The sequence below is a fragment of the Suncus etruscus genome, chromosome 6, assembly GCF_024139225.1.
Source record: "Suncus etruscus isolate mSunEtr1 chromosome 6, mSunEtr1.pri.cur, whole genome shotgun sequence".
NCBI lineage: Eukaryota > Metazoa > Chordata > Mammalia > Eulipotyphla > Soricidae > Suncus > Suncus etruscus.
In genome coordinates this window covers 114,117,038-114,144,609 of record NC_064853.1, presented here as the reverse complement: position 1 = coordinate 114,144,609, position 27,572 = coordinate 114,117,038, and positions in this window count along the sequence as shown.

Genomic DNA, 27,572 nt, shown 5'->3' with positions numbered 1-27,572 from the left:
TTGATCTCCAGAGCACCATGTTGGAAGTGACCTCAAAAATCAAATAAGAAAGTTTAAGTGCTGCATGAATTCTGTGTTTTAAACTCATGACACTTACAGTTGATCTTAGTGAAAATGTTTGTGCATTTCAAAAGAATTTATATTTTGCTATTTTTGAATGGAGTATTCTATGTGAAAGTTGGTTGCCAGTGTTATATTTTACTCCCAGGGCAATTTATGAGCACAGAGCCAGGAGTGACCTTTGAGTGCCACAGGATGCGGCCTCCCCATAAAAGAATAGTGAAAATTATAACCATAATTGTGAACTGATCTATTTATTTCTTCAGTTCTGTCAGATTTTGCTGCTTATATTCTGAAAATTTTATTAAATATTATAAAGTGCTGGTGCCAGGTCTTTTTATTCATAAGAACTCTTCTTTGTTTGTTTGTTTTTTGGGGTTTTTTGGGGGTCACATCCAGCAGCGCTCAGGGGTGACTCCTGGCTCTATGCTCAGAAATCGTCGCTGGCAGGCATCGGGGACCATATGGGATGCCCGGATTGGAACCACCGTCCTTCTGCCTGAAAGGCAAATTCCTTACCTCCATGCTATCTCTCCAGCCCTCACAATGTTTCTTTTTTGTTTTTTGGCCACATCTGACAGTGGCTTTCCAACATGTAAATACCATTGATCTTTGACCTTTCATTTAGTAAAATAAAAATTATTAACCATGTGTCTAATGATTTCGTTTCTGGCTGTTAGATCTGTCTAAGTAATACACTTGAAACATTCTTTCTGATCTGTAAATATTTTTGAAACCTGTAGTGCTGATTATTAGATAAGCTTTGTCAGATTTTTGAACAGGAAATTTACAACATTATTTAGGAAAGCATTGTGTAAATAATTGTGCTTAAATAACTGTATTTTCTTAGGAATTATGTCTAGATATCTGTTTATCACTTAAGTGATATTAATATATGTCAAAATTTGGGTGTTAAAGGTGGAGTTCTTTTTAGGATATTTTTTTAATATATTATACATGTCTTTTTTGTTGTTTGTTTGTTTGTTTGTTTTTGTTTTTTGGTTTCTGGGTCACACCTGGGGGCACCCAGGGATTAAGCCTGGCCTCTGTGCTCAGAAATCGGGCCAGCGAGGTGGCGCTAGAGATAAGGTGTCTGCCTTGCAAGCACTAGCCAAGGATGGATTGGGGTTCTATCCCCTGGCGTCCCATATGGTCCCCCCAAGCCAGGGGCAATTTCTGAGCACTTAGCCAGGAGTAACCCCTGAGCATCAAACAGGTGTAACACGAAAAACCAAAAAAAAAAAAAAAAAGAAAAAAAAAGAAAAGAAAAGAAATCACCCCTGACAGGGCTCGGCGACCATGTTGGATTCTCAGAGATTTGAACCACCATTCGTCCTGAATCAGCTGTGTGCAAGGCAAACGCCCTACTGCTGTGTTATCTTCCTAGCCCTATACACATCTTTTTACTATTATTATTATTTTAAATTTTATTGAGACCATTGTAAATTACAAGTCATTCATAGTTGTATTTTAGGCATATAGTGACAGTAAGTATACATGTCTTCTTAAAGCATGTTTCTTGTTTTCGTTTTTTTTTTTTTCCTTCGAAGGGATATGATAATTTTAGGGATTCTTAGAGGAGAGACTTGGTTTTAGCATTGCCCCCCCCCTTTTTTTTTTTTTGGTTTTTGGGTCACACTTGGAGGCCCTCAGGGCTTACTATTGGCTCTGTGCTCAGAAGTCTCTCCTGGCAGCCTCAGGGGATCATTTGGGATGCTGGGATAAGCACCATTTGTCCTGGGTCAGTTGCTTGCAAAGCAAACCCCCTACTGCTGTGCTTAAAGACATTTTAAAAGTTAATTTTTTGAGTAAGAAATTCTCATTATCTTGTCTTTTCAAAAGCCAATAAAGTATCAGAATTATTGTAAAAAATAAATTTAAAAAAAAGGGAGTAAGCTCAGGGCTTATTTCTGGCTCTGTACTCAGGGACTACAAGGGGTATGGAACCCAAGTCTGCCACGTGCAAGGTAAACATCTTACCTGTTTTACTGTCACTTGAACACCAACTTAACATTTCTTGTAATTCAGTTCATATAGTGTTTTGTTTGCTTGTTTATTTGTTTTTAATGCTAACAGTGAATGTTCTGCTGCTGATATGGGCAAAGAAAGCATTTATTTTGCATTTATCTTTGAAAGATATCTTTCTTTGAGTATAAAATTTTTTTGTTTGTTTGTTTGTTTTGGGCCACACCCGGCAGTGCTCAGGGGTCACTCCTGGCTGTCTGCTCAGAAATAACTCCTGGCAGGCATGGGGGACCATATGGGACACCGGGATTCGAACCAACCACCTTTGGTCCTGGATCGGCTGCTTGCAAGGCAAACGCCACTGTGCTATCTCTCCGGGCCCTGAGTATAGAATTCTAAGCTTATGCTATTCTTTTAATTTTTTCAAGGTGGAGAGCTCCCAGACAGAGCTCAGCATGTCCCTTGGCCACTCCTAGAGATAATTGGCTAACCTGGGTGGATTGCTCAATGCTAGGACCCAGCAATGTGGCATTGATAGAGCTCAGAGGTACTAAGATACCAGGGATGGCGAACAGGATTTTGACCCTCACTCAAAATGGCAAAATGCAATATGTGTTTAATATATTATTGTTAAAATTATATGCTTTTGTGTGAGTGTTTGTCTGTTTTGGCAGGTCACTGCGTGGTGTGGCTCTCTGACTCTCACAGTTTAAAATTTTGGCTCTTTGTGTCGAACTTGTTCGCCACCCCTGCTATAAGGCTATATCCAGTAGTGCTCAGGGGGACCTTGTGGCACTAGGAATCAAACTGTGGAACCTTGTACAAGCAAAGCGTGTGTGCCAATTCCTGAGCTATCTCCCTCACACCTCTTTCAATATTTTAAAAAAGCTGTCATTTTGCTCATATGGTTTTTGATAAGTCTCCTATTATCCTTTTTAAAAATTTACTATGTATTTTTGGGATTTTTAGGCCACAAGTAGTGATGATCAGGGTTACTCCTGGCTTTGCACTCAGGAAGTACTCCTAGTGGGCTTTGGAGACTATATGGGATACCAGGGATCACACCTGAGTTGATTCATCCAAGACAAGTTTGATTGCCCCACCTGCTCTACTAGCACTCTGCTCCTTCTATTATTCTTATTTTTGTACTTCTGTTTATAAGATGTTTGTTGGATGTAGATACCTTTACAGTTGTCTTTATATCAAAGATTCATAGCAATGGAAACATACTGTGTTTTGCTATAGTTTTCTTTGCAATGTTATATCTGAAGTTCATCAGGTTTTCTAAATCTGTAGATGTATGCTTTTCACCAAATTTTAAAAAGTTGGAATCTATTTCTTTAATTGCCTGTCACACTCTTGTTCTCTTCTCATATTTCTAGGACCAGATGCCACCCATATTTTTCAGTTTTTATTTCCTTAATACATCTTTAGGATGTTTCTCTTTTTTTTTTTTTTTTGGTTTTTGGGCCACACCCGTTTGACGCTCAGGGGTTACTCCTGGCTATGTGCTCAGAAATCGCCCCTGGCTTGGGGGGACCATATGGGACGCCGGGGGATCGAACCGCGGTCGGTCCGTTCCTTGGCTAGCGCTTGTAAGGCAGACACCTTACCTCTAGCGCCACCTTCCCGGCCCCTAGGATGTTTCTCTTATGATGTCTTTTTTCAAAGTTTTTTTTCTTCTTTAGCATCTCATTGACTGTTAATTTCAACCAATAAAATTTTTATTTCAGATGTTATACATTTTCATTTGGTTTTATATTTTCACCCTATTCTCATTATGCTATAATTTTTTCTTTGGTTTTCATTTTGTTTCATTTTGGTTTCAGAATTTATATTTTTCATTTGGTTTCATATTTTTCACATAAGCATACTTATAGCAGCTGCTAAAAGTCGTCTGTTAGTTGTAATCTCTAAAACTTGTTAAAAATTTTTAATTTTTAACACTGTGAGTTACCAGGTTGTTCATAATATACTTGTTTCAGGCATTGGACATTCAATCACCAGTTCCACCACCAGTGTAACCTTCCCTCACCAGTGTCCCTAGATTCCCACCGGTAGGATTCCCTACCCTAGATTCCCACCCTAGTCAGCCCCCTTGCAGGCATACATTTCTTTTATATTGTTTGTTACAACACAAAGACAAATGAAATTTTCAAAACTTAGATCAATTCAGTTGATTTGTAATAATTGTTAGATCTCTCAATGCTGCTAAGAAAAACATTGCCTGAGAGTTTAATGGGCCATGACAGTCCTGGTTGAGTCTTCTGTGGTTACAGTTTAGGTTCACTGAGCTTGTTGGCATTATTGTATGCATAATTCCTTCTTTCTTTCTTTCTTTCTTTCTTTCTTTCTTTCTTTCTTTCTTTCTTTCTTTCTTTCTTTCTTTCTTTCTTTCTTTCTTTCTTTCTTTCTTTCTTTCTTTCTTTCTTTCTTTTTCTTTCTTTTTCCTTTCTTTCTTTCTTTCTTTCTTTTTCTTTCTTCTTTCTTTCTTTCTTTCTTTCTTTCTTTCTTTCTTTCTTTCTTTCTTTCTTTCTTTCTTTTCTTTCTTTCTCTTTCTTTCTTTCTTTCTTTCTTCTTTCTTTCTTTCTCTTTCTTTCTCTTTCTTTTCTTTCTTTCTCTTTCTCTTTCTTTCTTTCTTTCTTTCTTCTTTCTTTCTTTCTTTCTTTCTTTCTTTCTTTTCTTTCTTTCTTTCTTTCTTTCTTTCTTTCTTCTTTCTTTCTTTCCTCTTTCTCTTTCTCTTTCTCTCTTCTTTCTTCTTTCTTTCTTTTCTTTCTCTTCTCTTTCTTTCTTTCTTTCTTTCTTTCTTTCTTTCTTTCTTTCTTTCTTTCTTTCTTTCTTTCTTTCTTTCTTTCTTTCTTTCTTTCTTTTCTTTCTTTCTTTCTTTCTTTCTTCTTTCTTTCTTTCCTCTCTTTCTCTTTCTCTTTCTCTCTTCTTTCTCTCTTCTTTCTTTCTCTTTTTCTTCTTTCTTTCCTTTCTTCTTTCTTTCTTTCTTTCTTCTTCTTTCTTTCTCTTTCTTTCTTTCTTTCTTTCTTTCTTTCTTTCTTTTTTCTTTCTTTTTCTTTCTTTCTTTCTTTCTTCACTGAGCTTGTTGGCATTATTCTATGCATAATTTCTCCTTCCTTCCTTCCTTCCTTCCTTCCTTCCTTCCTTCCTTCCTTCCTTCCTTCCTTCCTTCCTTCCTTCCTTCCTTCCTTCCTTCCTTCCTTCCTTCCTTCCTTCCTTCCTTCCTTCCTTCCTTCCTTCCTTCCTTCCTTTCCTTTTTTTTTTTCTTGGTTTATGAACCATACCCAGTAGTACTGCACAGGGGCCATTCCTGGCAATGCTTAGTGAACCATATGGTATGCTGAAGATCAAACCCTAGTCAACCATATGCAAACAGAACATCCTAAGTGCTGAGCTATCACTCGAGACCCTGTCTTGCTTTTCTGTTGGAAAGATGGTGGGTGTGGACAGGGCTTTCTGGGACTTCTGTAAGAAGTTATATTGATTTTTGTTTGTTTGTTTGTTTGTTTGTTTGTTTTTGGACCACACCAGGCGATGCTCAGGGATTACTCCTGGCTGTCTGCTCAGAAATAGCTCCTGGCAGGCACAGGGAACCATATGGGACACTGGGATTCGAACCAACCACCTTTGATCCTGGATTGGCTGCTTGCAAGGCAAACACCGCTGTGCTATCTCTCCGGGCCCTGATTATTTTTTCTCTTATTGTGAGTCACATTTTTCTTCACAAATCTGAGCTTTTTTTTTTTCCTTTTTCTTTTTTCAAATACCGAACACCGAATTTCAGATGATTAAGTTTTGGATTTTGTTGTATGTCTTTGAAAAAGGTTAGGTCTCCTTCATATTTTCCTACTCAGTTAAATTTTATGTGGATTAGTTTTCTAAAGTAACCTGTTGTATAGGGTAATTTATCTTCAATATAAACTTTGTGTTAGCCAGTGCAATATTATAGTGAATAGGGCATTTGATATGTACATGAGTGAACTGTTTTGATTTTATAGTCACATATGGTCCCCTGAGCCTGTCAAGAGTGATTCCTGAGTGCAGAACCATGAGTAAGCCCTGAGCACTGCCAGGTGTGGTCCCCCAATTCTTCCAACCAAATAAATATATATATATATATATGTATAAATACATATATAAAGTTTATATCTTTTAGATATAAATTAGATACATCTAATTAAAAATCCTGTGAATTCAGTAAGGCCTTAGGATTTTGGTGAAAGATGATTTGAATAGCTCTGGGAATTTGACTTAACTACTCTTTTTGTTTGTTTTTGTTTGTTTGTTTGTTTTGGGGTTACACACAGCAGCGATCAGGAGATACTCCTGGATTTGTGCTCAGAAATAGCTCCTGGCAAGCTCTGGGGACCATATGGGATGGCTGAATTCAAACCAGTGTCTGTCCTGTGTTGGCTGAGAGCAAAGTAAACGCCTTACTGCTGTGCTATCACTCTAGCCCCTTAGCTACTCTTTTTAATTATTAATTTTTGGTTTAGGATTGTAATTATATCTCCTCTGAAAGTCATTTTTTTAGTTGATACTGTGGAATTTTACACTGCCATGTACAAATTAGTACTTAACCAATATTTAAAAAGATTATTTTCAAGCTTTTGGAATTATTTTTCTAAAGTTTGCCTTTTAAGGAAATATACCATGCTAATTTAGTTGTCTCAACCTTTTTTGTATTTCAGTATCTATTGCTTCAACACATGTTATGTTTCATGTATCAGAGTCACAGTTTGGATATTACCTACGGGAAGAAAACTGACGCAATTGTAGGGCTTAGCTCATTTGTTTACCTTTTCTCAGAATCATAAATCTGTGTCAACTTTACTTCATTTGTTTACTTTATCTCAGACACATGGCTAGGTCTATGTCGGAAATTCCTTAGTGTTAACTGAATCTATGCTAAGTGAGTGGTGTTTTCTAAAATGCATATGCTTGGGATTTTTTTTAAAGGACATATTTGACAATGTTTAGAACTAACTCCCATTTGTTTCATTGGGAGTTTCTCCTCGTGGTGTTTGATGGGACCATGTGGTGCTGTGGATCAAATCAGGGCCTCCTATATGCAAAGCATGTGCTTAGCTTCTGGAATACCTCCCCAAATACTTAATTTTTACATCAGAAAAAGAAGAAGTTGAATGACAGAAGTCTATTGGGAGTTGGGGGTTATGATGAATGGGCTTGAGAAGAGGTTAGAAGATGACTCTTGACTTAAATCACTTGTCCAAATGCAGGACTATAAGGCAATAAATTCAAATCCTAATGCTTCCCACAAGTGCTAAGGTTATTCTGAAAACTCAACTACTAGCGATTTCCAGAGAAAAGTCATCCAAGAGAAGTCTCAGTGGCGTAAAAGGTACACAGGTCAAGTATAAGAGCTTGGGTTTAATACCTGGTGGTGTGCATGTGCTGTGGTGATTCTGATGACAGTAGTCTGGAGGCCCTGGTGGAAGGAGGGAAAAATAGAAAGAAAAAGAAATAAAATAAGGGTACTCAAAATTCACTTTTGAGTAGATTCCTTTTGGACTTTGACAAAAATCTTAGAATCTTGAGTTTAGAACTCTTTTATAAGGAAGAGGCAGTCCTGTGGCAAAACCAAGAGAAGCTGCAGTACCACTCTGCTTACAGGAGGTCCTGGACTGGTTAAGAAAGAATCTTGCAGGCCCGGAGAGATAGCACAGCAGGCGTTTGCCTTGCAAGCAGCCGATCCAGGACCAAAGGTGGTTGGTTCGAATCCCGGTGTCCCATATGGTCCCCGTGCCAGCCAGGAGCTATTTCTGAGCAGACAGCCAGGAGTAACCCCTGAGCACCGCCGGGTGTGGCCCAAAAACCAAAAAAAAAAAAAAAAAAAAAAAGAAAGAATCTTGCTCTTTCAACCCAGGGGGGAAAAGATATCAGTCACCATGATATCTTCCAGTTCCAACCAGGTTGCAGCAAGTTACATGATTTCATCATTCCTTGCAGCTGCATAGAATTTATTGTATATATACAACTTCTTCATAATCCATCTATCACTGGACTTCTAAGTTGATTCCATATCTTATTGCACTATCTTATATTGCACATATCTTATATTGAACTAAGTGTAACAATGAATAATGGTGTGCAGACATATTTTTGACTTAATTTTTTGTGTTTGTTTTTTGGCTATACTCAGTGATGCTCACTCAGGGTTTACTTCTGGCTATGCGCTCAGAAATCGCTCCTGGCTTGGGGGACCACATGGGACGCTGGGGGATCGAACCGCAGTCCGTCCTAGGCTAGTGCATACAAAGCAGACACCTTACAGCTTGCACCACCACTCCGGCCCCTTGACTGAATTTTTTTTTTTTTTTGGTTTTGGGGTCACACTCTGCATCGCTCAGGGGTTACTCCTGGCTCCACACTCAGAAATCGCTCCTGGCAGGCTCGGGGGACCATATGGGACGCCAGGATTCGAACCGATAAATTTCTGCATGAAAGGCAAACGCTTTACCTCCATGCTATCTCTCCAGCCCCTTGACTGAATGTTTTTTTTTTTTTTGTTTTTGTTTTTTTGTTTTTTTTTTTTTTTTTTGTTTTTTGGGCCACACCCGGCGGTGCTCAGGGGTTACTCCTGGCTGTCTGCTCAGAAATAGCTCCTGGCAGGCACGGGGAACCATGTGGGACACCGGGATTCGAACCAACCACCTTTGGTCCTGGATCAGCTGCTTGCAAGGCAAACGCCACTGTGCTATCTCTCCGGGCCCGACTGAATGTTTTTAAGTATTGTGGTAAATACCCCAAAATGGAGTTGCTCAATCATATGGCAGCTCAATCCTAAATTTACAAGAATGGTGTTGAAATAATATATGCCTAAAACTCAACTATCAATAACCTTGTAAATTATGGTTGTTTAAATAAAAATGTTTAATTAAAATACAAAATAATACAAAAAAATAATGTATCATGTACTCAAAGGCAACAGGAACTGAGAACTGGTCTTTAGTAGGAAGTTACAACAGGGGAGCAAAGAGGTGAGGGAGATATAGTAGGACAACTGGGACAACGGTGGAGGAAAGTAGACTCTGGGGGAGGGTGTGCTGCAGGAATGTGTTATGCATGAAACCCTATTGTTAACAGTACTGTAAATTGTGGGGGCTTAAATTAAAAGAAATAGAAGAATAGAAAATGGGCTACACAGGATGTTGGTTTAAAAATTGGGATTGGTTGACAAGACAGTACAAAGGGTAATATCTAGCTTTGCATGCAGCAGACCCAAATGCAATCCCTAGCACCACATTGGATCTCTAAGTGTCATCAGAAATGATTTCTGAGCACAGTCAGAAGTAAACACTGAGCACAACATGGTGTGGCCCCTAAATAAAAACAAAAACAAATGGGGTTATATTAAAATCCAGTGTCTTGAATTTCAAATAATTTGAATTATTTTCTAATCTTGAAACATAGATTATAAATTTGGTTTTATATAAATTCATAAAGTTATTATTTAGCTGTTTCTTAGTAAGGCTGGGCTGCTATAACAGAATATGATGACTAAACGATGACTATGATGACTAGATGACTAAAATACCAGTAATGTGTTTATTGTAGTTTGGGTCCTGGGAAGTCTGAAATCATGGTCTTCTAGTGAAGACCGTCTTCCTGGTTTTCAGGTGATTGTCTTACTGAATTCTTTGATGTGCAGAGAGGAAATTCATTCCTGGTGTCTTTTTCTTTCTTTAAAATCCCATTCCTGAAGACTCAAAACTTCATCTCTTCATCTCTTATTTCTCTTCTCAATCCCCACTCCCTCTCCAATATTGGGAGTACATACTGGGATTTTAGGTTTAAAATATAGAGGAATAGAGTAGTAGAGAGTCATAGACATTTAGTTGGATGATCTTTATACCAAAAAATAAAATATGTTGGCAGATGTGTATAGAGACAGGCCAAAATGCCTATTTTAGATAATGGTGTCAGGGCCCAAATACTTGGTTAATTGACTAATTTTAACCCAAAAATGGAGATAAGACAATTGATCGGCTCACAGACTCATGGATGTATTTGCATGATGATTATTAGCAGGGTAAAATCCGCATTTATAAAATTTAGCTGTTTTCTCTCATTTGAGCTTGTAGGAAATTCTCTTTAAATTCTACTGAGGCACTCAACACAGCTGTTAACTGACGGAGGTCTGGCAAAGGAAGAGTTAGTGAGAATAGAACTAACAATTCTCTCACAGATTCACACATTCCTTTTGGCTTTTTGGCAGCAAGATGCGAGTCGGTTCAGAATCTTACTTGGCAGACACACTCATTTTAATAAATATGAACACATTAGATCTGAAGCCTAAGACAAAGTGCTCACTGTCTTCTGTAATCATGACAACATAACAAAGAGGAAGATGGATTCTGCTACTCAAATGAAGGGAAAAGGCCTATCGAGCTGTTCTTCCACTCTGGAAATCTTTCTCACTGAGAATGATTTCATGATGGATGCTTCTATTAGTAAGGATAAAATTGCTGTAAATGTCGGCATGCCAAATGACTGTCAGTGAGTGAGCGTTTTCTCAGGAAACTGGAAATGGTGGCACAGTCTGGACAGCAGTCTGCCCTGTCTTCTACAATAAAGAGAAACTTTATTCTGTATTATTTACTTGAAACTCAGGTATAATAGAGACTGAAAACATTTCTGAGTGGTACCCTGATCAAATATTAGATCAAACTATGATGGGATTTACTAGATGTAACAAAAAAACTTATTTTGCGACTTTATCTTTACATAAGCTAGGGTCATTTCACGAAAAGTTACATTTATTAAGAGAGATGTTTTCAAAATTTATGGAGAATTGAAGCCTTCACAGAGTACAAGAGAACTATTAGCATATGACTCTATTAGTTACCTCTTTGTCCTTTCTTGGTAATGAACTTGTCACCAGGCAGGTAACAGCCATATTAAGACTTGTGTTTTTCTTCCTTTATTACCCCCTTTTTTCCCTTTGTTCTGCTGCAATGACAAGTGACTGGCCTCATGTAATTATGGTGCCTGCCAGGGGTCACAGATGTGGTTGTGAAGTTGATACATCCTACTCACCTGGGGTGAAACACTTTAGGGTGCTTGCTGGGGATTCCCCCCTCCTTTTTTAAAGATGTGCTGCCTTTTCACATTTAGTGGTAGTACACACCAGGAGTTCCTGTGGTCCTTAAACATATGCCTGTCAAGTACATTGCTAGTGGCTGTAGGACTCACCCACCTTCTAATTCTGGTACTCAATGAAAGTTCATCCCTTAAATTGTGATATTTGCACACACCTGGCTGAGGTACTCTGGAGATCAAGCCCTCTGCTGTGATGCCAGTGGTCTCAAGACAGCAAGGTGACTGGGACTATGCTTGGCACATGCAGGCAGCACAGGGAATAAAGCTCAAAAGCTCATGCTTGCAAGGCAGACACTTTTGTTGAGGACCTTTCACTATTAGGCAGAAATGATACTGTCTAGTTTAGAAGTCACTAGACCATGCAGCTTTAAATTTCCAATTTATTTATTTGCCCATCCCCTTTCCTTCTCTTTATTGTGATGATCAGTGGTTGTGATTTTGTGATGTTCATCAGGGATCAGACACTTTTAGTTGTGAAGCTCCCAAACATTGGCTGAATAAGAGATCACCAATGCCAGTGTAGATAGAACATATTCAAGATATTGGGTGGTGCTCAGTAATTGAACTTGCGGCTTTGTGCCTTCCAGACAAGCAGTCACTCTACTCCTGAGTTATCCTGGGGCCCTTCCCTACATGTAGATTTGACATTTTAGATTTAAAATGAATGTAAATACTATTTTAATAGTTTATTATCTAAAGGGGGTTTAAGCTACACCTGAAAGAATACAGAGTCTACTTTCAGTTATATGCTCAGGGTACCATGAGATACCAGGGAATAGACTTGGTCCTTCAATAGAAAAGCCTGTGTTCATCACTTTGAGCATGCCAACAACCCCTGAACACAATTTTTAAAATGAGTTTTTAAGTCACACTTCCAGTTCTCCAAATGATATATGTAGCACATAACTGCCTTATTAAATAACACAATCAACATTACAATTATGCAGAAAGATCTACAGGACAACCCTTCTCTAGGAGAGAGATTGATATATTAATCCATAATGCCTCTTGAGCTTAAAATTGTTTCCTTAAGGACTAATACCTAAGATATACAAGGTATTGACAGAAATTAACAAAAAAATTATCCCCATCAAAAAATGGAGAAAATAGGGGCCGGGAAGGTGGCGCTAGAGGTAAGGTGTCTGCCTTACAAGCGCTCCAAGGAACGGACCGACCGCGGTTCGATCCCCCGGCGTCCCATATGGTCCCCCCAAGCCAGGGGCGATTTCTGAGCGCATAGCCAGGAGTAACCCCTGAGAGTCAAACGGATGTGGCCCAAAAACCAAAAAAAAAAAAAATGGAGAAAATAAATGAACAGAAACTTTCTCAAAGAAGAAATACAAATGGACAAAAGGCACATGAAAAAATGTTCCACATCACTAATCATCAGGGAGATGTAAATCAAAACAATGAGGTACCATCTCACAGCACAGAGATTGGCACACATCATAAAGAACAAGAACAATCAGGGGATGTGGGGAGAAAGGAACTCTCATTCACTGCTGGTGGAAATGCTGTCTAGTCCAGCCCTTATAGAAAACAATATGGAGGTTCCTCAAAAAACTGGAAATTGAGCTCCCATATGATCCAGCTATACCACTCCGAGGGATATACTCTAGGAACACAAAATCTCAATACAAAAATACCTTCCTTACATCTATATTCATTGCAGCCTATTTAAAATAGCCAGAGTCTGGAAACAACCAAGATGCCCTTCAACAGATGAAGGCTAAAGAAACACAATGGAATATTACGCACCCACTAGGAGAGATGAAGTCATGAAATTTTCCTATACATGAATGGTCATGAAAAATATTATGCTAAGTTAAATAAGTCAGATGGAGAGAGATAGACACAGAATAGTCTCACTCATCTATGGGTTTTAAGAAAAATAAAAAACATTATTGTAATAATGCCCAGATATGAGGGCTGGAAGGACTGGGTCATGATATGAAGCTTACCACAAAGAGTGGTGAGTGAAGCTAGAGAAATAATTAAACTAACAACTACCATGACAATGATGATGAGTGAGAAAAGTTGAATGCCTGTCTCGAATACAGACAGGGGGTTAGGGAGGAGGGAAATAGGTGACATTGGTGATGAAAATGTTGCACTGGTGAAGGGGGGGTGTTTTTCTTCTTCCTTCCTTCCTTCCTTCCTTCCTTCCTTCCTTCCTTCCTTCTTTCCTTCCTTCTTCTTTCTTTCTTTCTTTCTTTCTTTCTTTCTTTCTTCTTTCTTTCTTTTTTCTTTCTTTCTTTCTTTCTTTCTTTCTTTCTTTCTTTCTTTCTTCTTTCTTTCTTCTTTCTTTCTTTCTTTCTTTCTTTCTTTCTTTCTTCTTTTCTTCCTTTCCTCCCTCTTTCTTTCTTTCTTTTTTCTTTCTTTCTTCTTTTTTCTTTCTCTTTCTTTCTTTTCTTTTCTTTTTCTTTCTTTCTTTCTTTCTTTCTTTCTTTCTTTCTTTCTTTCTTTCTTTCTTTCTTTCTTTCTTCCTTCCTTCCTTCCTTCTTCCTTCTTTCTTTCTCTCTTTCTTTCGTCCTTCCTTCCTTTCTTTCTGACTTTCTTTCTTTCTTTCTTTCTTTCTTTCTTTCTTTCTTTCTTTCTTTCTTTCTTTCTTTCTTTCTTTCTTTCTTTCTTTCTTTCTTTCTTTCTTTCTTTCTTTTTTCTTTCTTTCTTTCTTTCTTTCTTTCTTTCTCTCTCTCCCTCCCTCCCTCTCTTTCTTTCTTTCTTTCTTTCTTTCTTTCTTTCTTTCTTTCTTTCTTTCTTTCTTTCTTCCTTCTTCCTTCTTTCTTTCTCTCTTTCTTTCGTCCTTCCTTCTTTCCTTCTTTCTTTCTTTCTTTCTTTCTTTCTTTCTTTCTTTCTTTCTTTCTTTCTTTCTTTCTTTCTGTCTTTGTTTCTTTCTTTCTTTCTTTCTTTCTTTCTTTCTTTCTTTCTTTCTTTCTCTCTCCCTCCCTCCCTCCCTCTCTCTCCCTCTCTCTCTCTTTCTTTCTTTCTTTCTTTCTTTCTTTCTTTCTTTCTTTCTTTCTTTCTTTCTTTCTTTCTTTCTTTCTTTCTTGTTCTTTTCTTTCTTTTCTTTCTTTCTTCTTTCTTTCTTCCTTCCTTCCTTCCTTCCTTCCTTCCTTCCTTCCTTCCTTCCTTCCTTCCTTCCTTCCTTCCTTTTTTCTCTCTCACCATCCCTGGGACACTCAGGGGTTACTCCTGGCTATGTGCTCAGATATCACTCTTGGCTTGGGGGACCATATGGTACACCTGGGATCCAACCGAAGTCTGTCCTGGAACAGCCACATGCAAGGCAAATGCCCTACTGCTGCACTACTGCTCCAGCCCCAGGGTGGTTGTGTTCTTTTTTATGACTGAAACACAACTACAATCATGTTTAGAATCACGGTGTTTAAATAAAGACAATAAAAAATTAAGAAAATTGTTTCCTTAAGGTGCTAGTGAGTTAGTCTGGGGGATAGGGCGCATACCTTTGCACAGAGCTAGCCTGGGTTTGATCCCCAGCACCACTTTTGTTCCCCTGAGCACCATCAAGAATGATTCTGGAGTGTAGGAGTTAACTCAAGTCGCTGTATGTGGCCCTCAAATAAATAAAATTGTTTCTTTAAAATGTTATAAGATATGATAGAGAGTTAGAGGGAAAAATGGCTTAGGGTAACAGAGAAGTTAAGCAGTCTGTGCATTGAAGATTAAATTTGAATTTAATAATTCAATAATTAGTAATAATTGATAACAAGAGATTTACCAAATCAAAACAGGGCAAAGGAGATATTCTTTTAAGATTGAAGGGTAGATATGAAGTCTAAGAACAAGAAATTGAGGGGAACCAGAATGATAGCACAGCAGATAGGGTGCTTGCTTTGCATATAACTGACCTGCATTTGATTCCTGGCATCCCATATGGTCCCCTAAGCCTACCAGGAGTGATTCCTGAGTGCAGAGCTAGGAGTAGGCCCTGTGCAACACCAGATATGGTTCAAAAACAAACAAATCAGAAATTGACTCAAAAAGAAAATTAAAACAAAGGGGGAAATAATACATTAAAAAAGAAGCCAGACCAAAAAAAGAAAAAAAGCCAGAATAAAAACTGGACAGGTGATGCATAAGCAGGCAAAGAAGAGATTTTTTTGCTGGCAGCCTTTTATGAGCATTGAAAACTCAATTTTATAGGTTCCAGCAAGTGAAAACAAAGTAACATTATTTTAGTGAAGAGGAGAAACTGTATTCTAGAGACTTTTTTTTTATTATTGTTGTTTTTGTTTTTGTGTTTGGGTCATACCCGGTGATGCTTAGGGGTTATTCCTGGCTATGTATTCAGATATGTACTCAGAAATTGCTGCTGACTTAAGGGATCCTATGGGACACCGGGGGATCGAATCGCGGTCCGTTCAAGGTTAGTGCTGGCAAGGCAGGTGCCTTACCTCTTGCACCACCACTCTGGCCCCTCTAGAGACTTTTTAATGTTGTCACTTAGATCACTCAATTTAAGTGATATATTGCAGGAACCAAGGAGAAGAAGTATGAATTATGGTAGGTTGGGGAGGTGTCCAGGAAACAGACAGATGGGATTGGCACACATCTCTAGCCCTTTCATGATGTGCTTTTAAAAGTGATACATATGTCAGTTCATTCAGGAAATTCTCCTGTAACTTCTCTCACATCTGGACACTTAAAATGATAACAAGGCTATTTCTTCCTAGTAAGTCCCTTTTGATAAAGAAATAGAATAGTATCTGTATATTGAAATGTATTGTGCTTTGATGCATTTATTCTGTCTTATATTTCCATAACATGTTCTCAGTTGTTATAATACAATCTGTAGATTGAGGGATGCTACTGTAAAAAGTAAGGGATAAGGTTTCTGGATATAAGAATGCACCTCACAAAGATGAATTAAATTCTTTAATAATATCTTTATTTAAATGCTATGACTATTAACATGTTTGTAGTTGGGTTTCAGTCATAAAAAAAGAATAGCCCCATGGGGGGTAGGGAGGAGGTGAAAGATTGTGGTCATTGGTTATGGGAATGTTGCACTGGTGAAGGGGGGGGGTGTTCTTTATATGACTGAAACCCGACTACAATCATGTTTATAATCAAATTGTATAAAGATATAAAAAAAGAAAAAAAGAAACTTAAATTTCCAATAATAATAATAATAATAATAAAAGAAAGTTCATTAACCTGATTGCTTGTACTATGTAGTGTGCAATAAAGGGTGCATAACACTGAAAAAAAATCTCCCTTCACCAGTGCAAAACTCTTACCACCAATGTCCCCCATTTTCCTCCTCCCCCATCCTCTGCCTGTATTCAAGACAGGCATTCTATTTCTCTCACACTCTACCATTATCATGATAGTTGTTAGTGTATTTTTTTAGCTGCACTCATCACTCTTTGTGTAAATTTTATATCGTGGGTTTGTCTTTCCAGCCTTCATCTCTACCCAAGATGAATTTTAAGGACAATGGTACCTGTAGATAAAAGAACTTCTAGGAGTTGATCACACTTGATAAAATCTGGTTCCTCTCTAAAGTGAGGTTTTAGACTATCCTAGCAAAATTTCAGGTCACTAGTAACATCTCTGAAAGAAGCAGTAAGTGTTTATGGTAGAGTCAGTTTTCCAGACTCCATTTCCAGAGGCACCATTTTCCTTTATCAGGTCATTACTGAGTCTGGTTTCCTCATTTTTTAAAAGGTAAACATCCTTTTCTTATTCCAATTTTCCTCGAGGTCAGCATTTCCTCTTTCTGAGTAAAATCATCCAGAGCTTAAGCATGAAATTAAGAGGAGAAATTGGTAAGGTCTGTTATGGTGAGATAAGCTGACACCTAGAATTTGGGTCATGAGGAAATGTTAGAAGATGGAGTATCCAGGATCTCTCTCTCCAGTCTGCTCTCTATTCCTTCCTGCATGTCTGTCTGCAGTGATAGGAAACACCAAGGGACCAGAAGCTCTTCATGACAGCTAATGCTGGGAAAAGTAGAATTTAAGCTCTCATTTATGTTGGGAAAGGATTTAGATTAGAAATAAACTTTCGGGCCGGAGAGATAGCATGGAAGTAGGGCATTTGCCTAGCATGCAGACGGATGGTGGTTTGAATTCTGGCATCTCATATGGTCCCCTGAGCCTGCCAGGAGTGATTTCTGAGTGTAGAGCCAGGAGTAACCCCTGAGCCCTGCCGGGTGTGACCTCCCCCCCACCCCCCGGAAAAAAAAAAAAAAACAAACCAAAAAAACAAGAAAAGAAACTTTCAGGTCTGTTAAAGTTATCTCCTTAGCACATGAATCTTTTCTTAAACCTGTATTGTATTAAAAACCTTAGAAGCATCATTTGTGATGGGTGGGAGAAAATTCTTTACTAGGTCATCTCCTTGTAGAAGTAGAAATAACGGGGATTCTAGTTTATTCCTGGATATTAAATGTAATGGAAAATTTTGTTTACATTGAATTGGTTTGACTACTGGACACAGCTTAATGGACTGAACATATGCATGCTAAAGGTCTGAATTCAATCCCTAACACCCTGGGTACTGATGGAAGTGACTCTAAACACTTTGCAGTGAGTATGTATGCACACCAAGTACCAGCAAGTTTGAAAACCCACACTAACAAAATTAAATTTAGAGAGTGCATCCTATCCCCAAATAGTTTTCCCTGGTTCATATGAAATAAACAGTGACTTAAATGTTTCTTCTCTCTGAGACATGAGACAGCGTGTGCTGTGCTGCACAAGTACTCGAAGCCCTGCTGGAGAAAAGCAACACGAGTGCTGCATTGTAAGAAAGTTCTGTGGACATCATCTAGAAACTCTTACCTCTTTCTGTTCCCAGATAAAGTCCTGGAAATATTTAATTGCAAATAGTACCTGTAAGTAGCCATGCAGGGATGAAGAGTTTCCTGAGATTTTAGGTAGATTTACTCTAACTCATTTAATTAACAGTCCATTCAATAAAATTTACTTCTCTACTGGACCTGACATTGAATAGCTTGCGAGAGGTGAAAAGATGAGATGGAGTCCAGTGGTAGACTAATCTGTCTTGTTGACTTACCGTATTTGCCGACGTATAAGACGACCGGGCGTATAAAACGACCCCCTAATTTTGCAGTTAAAGCATAGGTTTAGGCCTATATTCGCTGTATCAGACAGAATGTTCCTGTGCTGCATGTTCCTGTGCTGCATATGCTGCATGTGTTCCTGTGCTCATGTACCACAGTGAGCCAATCACAACAAGCAAAGGTCAAAGGTTATACTGTCATAGACTTCCTCTCTGACTCTGGCCAATCTGAGCAGGCTTTTGACAGTGTAGATTCGGGTCCAGAACATTGTCTAATTTGCATGCATCAAAAGCCTGCTTGGATTGGATGAGTCAGAGAGGCGATCCGAGCAGCCTTGCAGTGATTGGTGCAGGACTGAGTTGGAAAATTCGTTTTATGGCAATATTCAGACAATTTTCGTTTAGCGGCATATCGAAACATTTTTCGGGATATACTCGGCGTATAAGACGACCCCCGATTTTCGGCTGACTTTTTTTTTTTGTTTCCAAAGCCGTCTTATACACCGGAAAAGGCTGCTGCAGTGAATCTGACTAGGTTCAGGTCCTGTGGTCAGCACACTATGGATCTTTATTTGTCATGAGCATTTCTGCACGTTGACTTTTATTTTTATTAATAATTTTTATTGTGACCAAAGTGGATTACAAATCTTTCACCATAATATTTTAGGTACACAGAGGCATTGAACTCAGGGCATTCCCACCACCAGTATTGTCCTCCCTCCAACCGGAATCAATGTCTGTCACAGCAACCACTTCAATAGCTACCTCCCACACACAGTGACCTGAGCTGCTTCTGCTTCTTCTTCTCCCCTTCTTCTTTCTTCTTCCTCTTCCTCTTCCCCTTCTTCTTCCCCTTACCCTTCTTCTTCTTCTTCTTCTTCTTCTTCTTCTTCTTCTTCTTCTTCTTCTTCTTCTTCTTCTTCTTCTTCTTCTTCTTCTTCTTCTTCTTCTTCTTCTTCTTCTTCTTCTTCTCCTCCTCCTCCTCCTCCTTCTTCTACTTCTTTCTCTTCTTTTTCCCTCTTTTTCCTCTTCTGTTTCCTCTTCTTCCTCTTCCTTTTCCCTCTTCTTCCTCTTTTGCTTCCTCTTCTTATTTTTGTCCTCTTCATCTTCTTTCTCTTCTTCCTCCTCTTTTTCTTTGTCTTCCTTTCTTCATCTTCCTGTTTTTCTTCCTCTTCTTTCTTTATTTCTCTTCTTTTCCTCTTTGTCCTCTTCTTTTTCTTCCATCTTTTCCATCTCCTCTCATTCTTCTTCCTTGTCCTCTTCTTCTTTCTCTTTCTTAGTCTTCTTCCTTCTTCTTCCGCCTTCCACCTTCCTCCTTCTTCCTCCTCCTCTTCTCCTTTTCTTCCTCCTCCTTCTCCTTCCTCCTCCTTCCTCCCCCTCCTTTTTTCCTCCTCCTTCTCTTCTTCCTTCTCCTCCTCCTTCTCCTTCCTCCTCCTCTTCCTTCTCCTCCTCTTCTTCCTTCTCCTTACTTCTCCTCCTCCTTCTTTTTCTTCTTTCTTCTTCTTCTTCTTCTTCCTCCTCCTCCTCCTCCTCTTCCTCCTCCTCCTCCTCCTCCTCGTCCTCCTCCTCCTCCTTCTTCTTCTTCTTCTTCTTCTTCTTCTTCTTCTTCTTCTTCTTCTTCTTCTTCTTCTTCTCCTTCTCCTTCTTTCTTCCATAAAATCAAGACAGTATTGTATTGATAGGAGAATCATGTAGAATTATGTGATCAAACTAGAGGATCCAGAATCAAACCTGAACATTGGAACCTTAACACCTAATGTGACTTTTGGGTTTTGCTTTGGGGCCATTCCTGGTGATGCTAAAAAGCTATTCCAGTGTAATGTTTAGGGTCACTCTCAGTGCTGTGAGGGGACCATGCAGTGCCAAGAAATGAACCTGTGATTTCTGCATACAAAGTATGTGCCTTAGTTTTTTGGGTCTTTTTCTTGTTTGTTTATTTTGGGGCCACACCCAACAGTGTTCAAGTTTGGCCTTCTGGAGTCTGCATAATGACTCCCAGCAGTTCCATATCAGGAAAAACCTTTGAGTGGGAACTAATCAGAAACCTTGTATGGTAGCAACCACAGTTACACAATAAAGAAGGCGGAAGACAGGAGGCTGCTGAGAGTAAATAAGTAGGAACAAAGTACTGGTTTCTTCTCAGCCTGAGAGTCTATTTTCTTGTTTTGGTAGCTGGTTGACAGCTAGCTTGGGTGGGGATAATAATGTGCTTCATGGGGAGCCAAGAACTGAGGATAAAAATGGTTAAATGTGGGGTAATAGGAGGTGAGAATGAGGAAGTAAAGGAATAAAATGAGCTTCTGGGCTGTGTTCTGAATATGACAAACAAACTAATGATATACAAATATTTGTCTATATACAGTTTCACAATGGATAGGGTTAGTAAGGAAAGTTGCCTGCGACTTCCTGAAGGCAGCACCTCTTGTGCTGCCATTCCCCATGCTGGCAAAAACTCCCAGCTCCCAGGAAGGAAAGAGATCCTTCAAGAGCTAGAAGCCCAGAAATTCAAAGCCCCCATTCAAACCCTCCCTCCTGAGATGGGTGGGAAATGGGGAAAGCCTGGGGTAACCTTTAAGCTACTCATTGGGACCAACCTCACTGACTCCTCAGGCAGGTGGCTCAGAGAAAGCCCTGGAGTTCCAGAGGAAGGAGGTGGAAAAGTGCTGGGGTGACCCAAGCCCCACACCCCTCCGTGGCCTGGTTGAAAAGGATTTTGGCATGGAGAAGGCCTGCCAAACTCCATGCTGGCGAAAACTCCTGGCTCCCAGGAAGGAAAGAGCAAAAAACATTAATCTTAGAGCCACTGCTCTCTGTATGGTACAGCTAATGGTGAGACAGCCGGGGAGGAACAAGATTGTCCCTACCCATGAAAGCCTTTCTTTTAGGTAGCCTGGTTTATCCCACTTTTCTCCTCTTACATCCCAATTCCACTCTCTTTGATTGTGCATTTGGTTTGGAGACACATCAGCAGTGCTCAGGGCTTAATTTTGGCTCTGTACTTAGTGATCACTCCTGGTAGCCTCAGGAGACCATATGGAATGCTAGGGATTCAAGCTGGGTTGGCTGTGTGCAAGGCAAATGCCCTACTCACTGTACTATCTTACTAGATCCTAACTACCACTCTTTTACTTTAAATTACCCTGTGAATAATAATGTCTAGAGACAATAGAGATGAGGGCTAGAGGACCAGCCCATGATATGAAGCTTACCACAAAGAATGGTGAGTGCAGTTAGCACACTAATGGCACTGACAACTACTATGACAATGACAGTAAGATAGAGAAATAGAATACTTATCCCAAAGGTAGGCGAGGGATGGGAGAGGAAGGAAATAGGGAACATTGGTGGAGAGAAAGTTACACTGGTGAAAGGTGATGTACATTCGAGACTGAAACTCAACTATGAACATTCCTGTAACCGTAATACTTAAATAAATTATTACAGAAAAAAGTAAATTATCACATGAAGAATGGACTCCTGCAACTCTAGACATCCTATTATCAGATCTTAATAAAGGCAAAAGCTTCAGGTCCCTGTTCTCTTTGTCTCCACCTTTGACTTTGTATGTGATCCCCATGAATGTCATGGATTCTCCAGGATCTATGTAATAAATCTTGTTCCACAGTTTCCTTTTCCCCCTTGAAATATATCCTGCAAAATCACAAGAAGAACCACAGGCTCAACCACAATGTTGACTCTGGTGGGAGGAATGTTGGTGGTAGCTAAGTATTAGCCGGAGGAGCCAGAAGTGCTTTAGGCATTTCTAGCTGAGCCCAATAGACTGAGACAGACACAACACATGTTCCTCGCTGGTTTAGTCATATTTCAAAATAATCACAATTTGGAAACAACCAAGATATTCACACTTAATTGAATACAAATAAGCAAATGTATTCATATAAAGGAAAATAAGCGTATTAATAATCTTTCAGTATTTCTGAGTGTGGCCCCAAAAGAAAAACAAACAAATGAAAAAAAGAAGTATGGGTGTAGCCTTAATGACTCCTAGCACCCAGTAGACCCTCACCACCTCATAGAGGGTCTGATTACTGAACCATTTTACACAAAGGATTGTTCCTAATACAATTATTTCTTCAATTCAATATTTCAGCACCAATCTTTCCACCCTTGTTACCAATTTTTCAACTTCCCCACAACCTTTCCCTTGGTAGGTACAAATAATTTACTTAATATTACCTGGTACAAAAAATAGTAATGGAATTATTGAACAAATACTTCATCAAAAGAAAATTTGTAGGGGCAGGAGAGATAGCATGGAGGTAAGGCATTTGCCTTGCGTGCAGAAGGTCAGTGGTTCAAATCCCGGCCTCCCATATGGTCCCCTGAGCCTGCCAGGAGTGATTTCTGAGCGTAGAGCCAGGAGTAACCCCTGAGCGCTTCCAGGTGTGATTCAAAACCAACAACAACAACAACAACAAAATTTGTAGGGGCCTGAGAGATAGCAAAGCAGTAGGGAGTTTGCCTTGCACGCAGCCAGCCGGTGGTTCGAATCCTGGCATCTCATATAATCCCCTGTGCCTGCCAGGAACGATTTCTGAGCACAGAACCAAGAGTAACCCCTGAGCGCCGCCAGATGTGGCCCAAAACAAGAAAGAAAGAAAGAAAGAAAGAAAGAAAGAAAGAAAGAAAGAAAGAAAGAAAGAAAGAAAGAAAGAAAGAAAGAAAGAAAGAAAGAAAGAAAGAAAGAAAGAAAGAAAGAAAGACAGAAAGAAAGAAAGAAAGAAAGAAAGAGAAAGAAAGAAAGAAAAAGGAAAAGAAAGAAAGAAAGAAAAAGAAAAAGAAAGAAAGAAAGAAAAAGAAAGAAAGAAGAAAGAAAGAAGAAAGAAAACTTGTAAAAGTTGTATCTTGCAGTGGGGTCATTGTGTCATTTTCTGAAGGTCTATTAGACTGTATATTGTTAGTTGAGTGTTCTGTTGTTGGTTTTGTTTGATGAGCTTATGTGACTTCTGTGATAATTTTACGTCTAATTTGGTGTTTTCCTACTGGAAGCCAGTATTAAAATTAAGGGGATGTTAATTAAAATTAAGCAGCTGTTCTGTCCACAGCTTTGAGGATGTGTAGGGCTGGGTTGATGAGTTCAAATGGCAACAGTGGTGGTTCATGGACTTGCCTGTTGGACTTCTGGAATTACAGAGGCACGGGGGAGGTGACCTGCCCTGGCTCCAAACAAGCTCTGGAGGTATCAGCCATAAAACTCGCATACCTGGAGATTTTGGCAGTTAGAAATTGTTGCAAAGATTAGTGGAAAAGCAGTGAAATTGGGCTAGCAGTGTGGTGGTAGTTGTAGGGCTTGTCTGTATGTGAAATACCCAGGGTTTCAAAAGGGCAAGGAATATGTCCCACCCCTGCTACAGGGCCTCCATGTGATCAGTGATCAGGGGCTACTCCTCCTCCCATATGTCTGTGAGTTTTTGCTGCTAGTTGGATCTCTTTTTCTAGAGTTAGATGAGTCTGTGACATTGACCACTTGCACAGACATGGGGACAGGCTCTGGATTGTGGGATTCTGCCAGGATTTCTGAAAGTAGAAAGGTGCAAGGGGCAGTTGACCCTTCCTGGCTCCAAACTGGCCCTGTCAGTCACAAAGCTGGTCTACCGAGAGTTTTTGGATTAGTGGAGGTGATGCTCTTTAGCTGTGGTGCACACACACATTCTGACTGTCATCACCAGCACCACTGTATGAACCTGCTGAGGTGCACATCGCTGAGCAGTGTTCACAGGGGCTGGTCCTCTTTCCTTGTGTTGCTCACACATATGGCTCTAGTGCAGCTGGAAACCTTGTATGGTGCCAAAAAGACTCACAGAGAGCAGAGCTTCTCAAACAGGCTCAAATAGCAGAGTTGCCATATTACATTGGGCACAAGCAATGGTATTAGAGACTAAAATGGAGACCTTGTGTCTGAAAACAGGGAAGTTAAGCAACTGATATATTTCTTTGGGTTCCTAATTCTTTCTTCTATATTCTCTATACACCTTATTTATTTATTTGTTTTAGTATTTGGCCATACCCAGTGGTACTCAGTGCTTACTTCTTCCTCTCAGCTAAGGTGAATAATTCCTGATAGGCTCAAGGGACCATATAAAATGCCTGTGATTAAACCCAGCTTGGCCATGTGCAAGTGCTCTATCTGCTGTACTATTGCTTTGGCTCCTTCATGGTGTACTTAGATTTACATATTACTAAATTAAATTGGCAAAAAATTTTTATTATATATAACTTTTATTTTGACCATATTGGCTTACATATCTTTCACAGTAGTATTTTAGGTTCATATTAACATTGAATCAGGGGAATACCCATCACCAAATTTGTCCTCCCCATCACCATTCCCTTTCTGCAACCCATATCCTCCACCATCACCTCCCTGGGCTGCTAGAGTAGTGGTCCCCTCTTTGTCTAGCTTACTATTAGTGATCATATATCTGTTTGGTCCTGGTGCTCTCCCTTATTTCCCCCTCTATTTGAGAGGTGGAACTAGATAGTTCAAGTTATGTGGTTTTGTTTAAAGAAGAGAAAAGCAATAAAGTGGGGTAAAAATAAAATAAGCCAAAAATGTGTGTAGTCCTTTCTAGAGGCTCTAAACCTCAGTTTGAGAGAGGACAGGAAAAAAGGAATTTAAATACCACAACAATACAAAAAGAAATATCAAATAAATATCCAATGAGTACAACAACACTAAAGGCAAGCACCACATAATTGTCTCAGTCCTGAAATATAATCATGCCAGAGTGCAAAAAGAAAGAGAAAGATAAAATAACATAAAATAAAATTGGAGGCATTAACTTCAATATCTACACCAAAACAAAGAAGTTCCAAAAATAAAAATAAAAATAAATAAATAGATAGATAAAAAATATTATTTTGTGCCTTCTTTTTCCTGCATAGGCATAGTAAATATTGGGGGCATTAAAGAGGGAATTCCCTTGACCTAGGAGATACAGGGTTTCTCCACCCTTGAAGTATAGTGTCATGGGATTGACTGTAGACTCCTTGTCTGTTCATTTACTCTCCCCTCGTTGCTTTTGTGGTGTATGGAAGAATTCTGCTTCGTCATGGGTGATAAAATCAGACCTCTGTAACTAGAGATCTTGGTAGTTGCACAGGTCAAGGAATGTAGCTTATGATGAAGTCTTTCTTTGTGGTTCTAGGAGTTCTGTTCCTTCCGTGTTGATTTAATCTGTCTTCTGTAGTTGGTGGTCATGGTCATTGTGCTGCTCCTAGGATGGAGTCTGGGATAGAGTCATTTGTTATGTTTCCAGAAGACCTGCTCAGTTGCGATTGTCTCAGTCAGATCTCTGAAATTAGATATTTTATTTGTTGTTCAAATCATAGACCAAAACCTAGGCTACAGCTTTTTTATTGGTCCAGGATACATACTGTCCAGTCATGGTTGTAACAACCAATCATCTGTAGATAGCGATCTTGGCTTTTGCACAGATCAGAGGGTGACACGTCTTCTTATTTTGTCTTATTGTTGGCTGGTGAGGTAGAACAAACTGCTCTTAGATCAAATTGTTCCCATTTCCTCATCAGCATATCATTTTAGAACTGGCATATGTTGGTGTCAGAGCAGTATTAAGAATGTCCCGGAGATTTGGTTCCTGGAGCTGTTGTAGAGCTATTGTAGAGCTGTTGTATCGTTTCCATGTCTGGGATCCAGGAGTCAAGGCTGGGCTGTCGGTGTCTAATTCCCTGGGGTCTAAGCTGGGTCCACAGGACATGTGTTCAAGGTGGGAGATGCCCCTGTGTTGTAAAAAAGAATTCTTATCCCTAGTAGATAAGAGATTATTTTTAATACGTGAGATTTCCCCCTTTTTTAGTATGCCTTTGCAGGAAGAAGTGGTGCTACATTATCTTGCTGGTGTATTTGGGGGTGGAAAGAGAAAAAAACAGAAACAGGACAAAGAATATATATATATATATATATATATATAATATATATATATATATATATATATATAAAGATTATTTAAAAATTAAGTAAAAAAAGTAATTAAAGGAACAAAGTGATGCAGGAGATTACCTTACATTTGGGGGAAAACAGGTTAAGAGGTAGTGTTATATAGGTCTTATATTTATGATAAAAGTATAGGCTTCCACATTGTCTTTTGAGATTTTCTTGTGGGGTGTGGGTTCCAGGACGCCTTTTCATCCCCCACCCTGGGCTTCTTGAGATTTAGAAAAGATTTGCTGCAGGGAGTTCTTGGGTAGAGTTCTTGCCGTGGGAATCCTTTTGGATCTAAGTTTGGTATCAAGTCACAGTCCACTTTAGGGAGAGGTGATAAGGAGGGCCACATAACATGAGTCAGTAGGAGTGTTGGTTGTAATTTCCTGCCGGGAACGAGGTGTGGGTTTGAGTGGGTGTCTCTTCACTTGGGTGCTGGTTACTGGTTCATTGGGGTAGGAGGTCGGTCTTGATGCCTAATGGATTAAGAACTGAGGGTGAAGAATTTAGAGAAGGTGGGAAATCAGGGGTGGTTGTTGAGGGGTGAAGGGATAGTTGGATTTCTGAAGTGGGGAGAGGGGATAGTATATGGGAGCGGCTATATAGGGTATGGGTTGTTTATAATTTAGGCTTGGCTATCAAGGAGGATTCCTCTCTCTGTGTGCTCTTGCCCAAATTGGCAAAATTTTAGCTGTGTAGTGCCACAGCATGCAAAAAACATCTTCATTTTAGGGGAACTCAGCAACCAGATGTGTCCCTAGATTTCCCTGGTGTGTGGAGAGCTGAAATAATCCCCACGGGGTTCCTCAAAAGGCCCAATGTGTGGACACTTCTTCCCCTGTTTGGATAGTTGAGAATTCCCGAAGATATAAATCTGTGTTTGGTATTACATTTTTGTCATTATTTGGCTATTTCTACTTTGTAAAATCTCAGACAAAAATATGGCCTCAATCAAATTCTTTTCAGAAATCCCAGCACCAAAGATTACTAAGAGAACCCCTTTTCTGGATAATATTTAGCACTAAAATCAAAAGACAATATTTTTTCTCTTATGTACTTTCAGCCTCAGTGTCTGGCAATCAGGGGCATAGCCAGAATGCAGATTCTGGACTATTGACCCTTCTCAGAAAATGGGAGCTGTACCTCAAAGGATTGAGCCCCTTCCTTGAGCTCTAAAATAATAGAGTTCACCTTGGTGGGAACCGCATTCTTAGATTTTTTTTTCACTTCTTAGTAATTCCTTATTTTGCATTTGAAGCTGCCCTGAGTGTGACTTCCTTTGTAACTCAGAATTCTTACAGCTCATGCCCAGAGCTTAAGTATTGTTACTGTTCAACTTTGCTTTGTGATTGGAAACATTCTTTACCCCTTATAAACCCCCCTGCTAAAAGATTAAACTTGT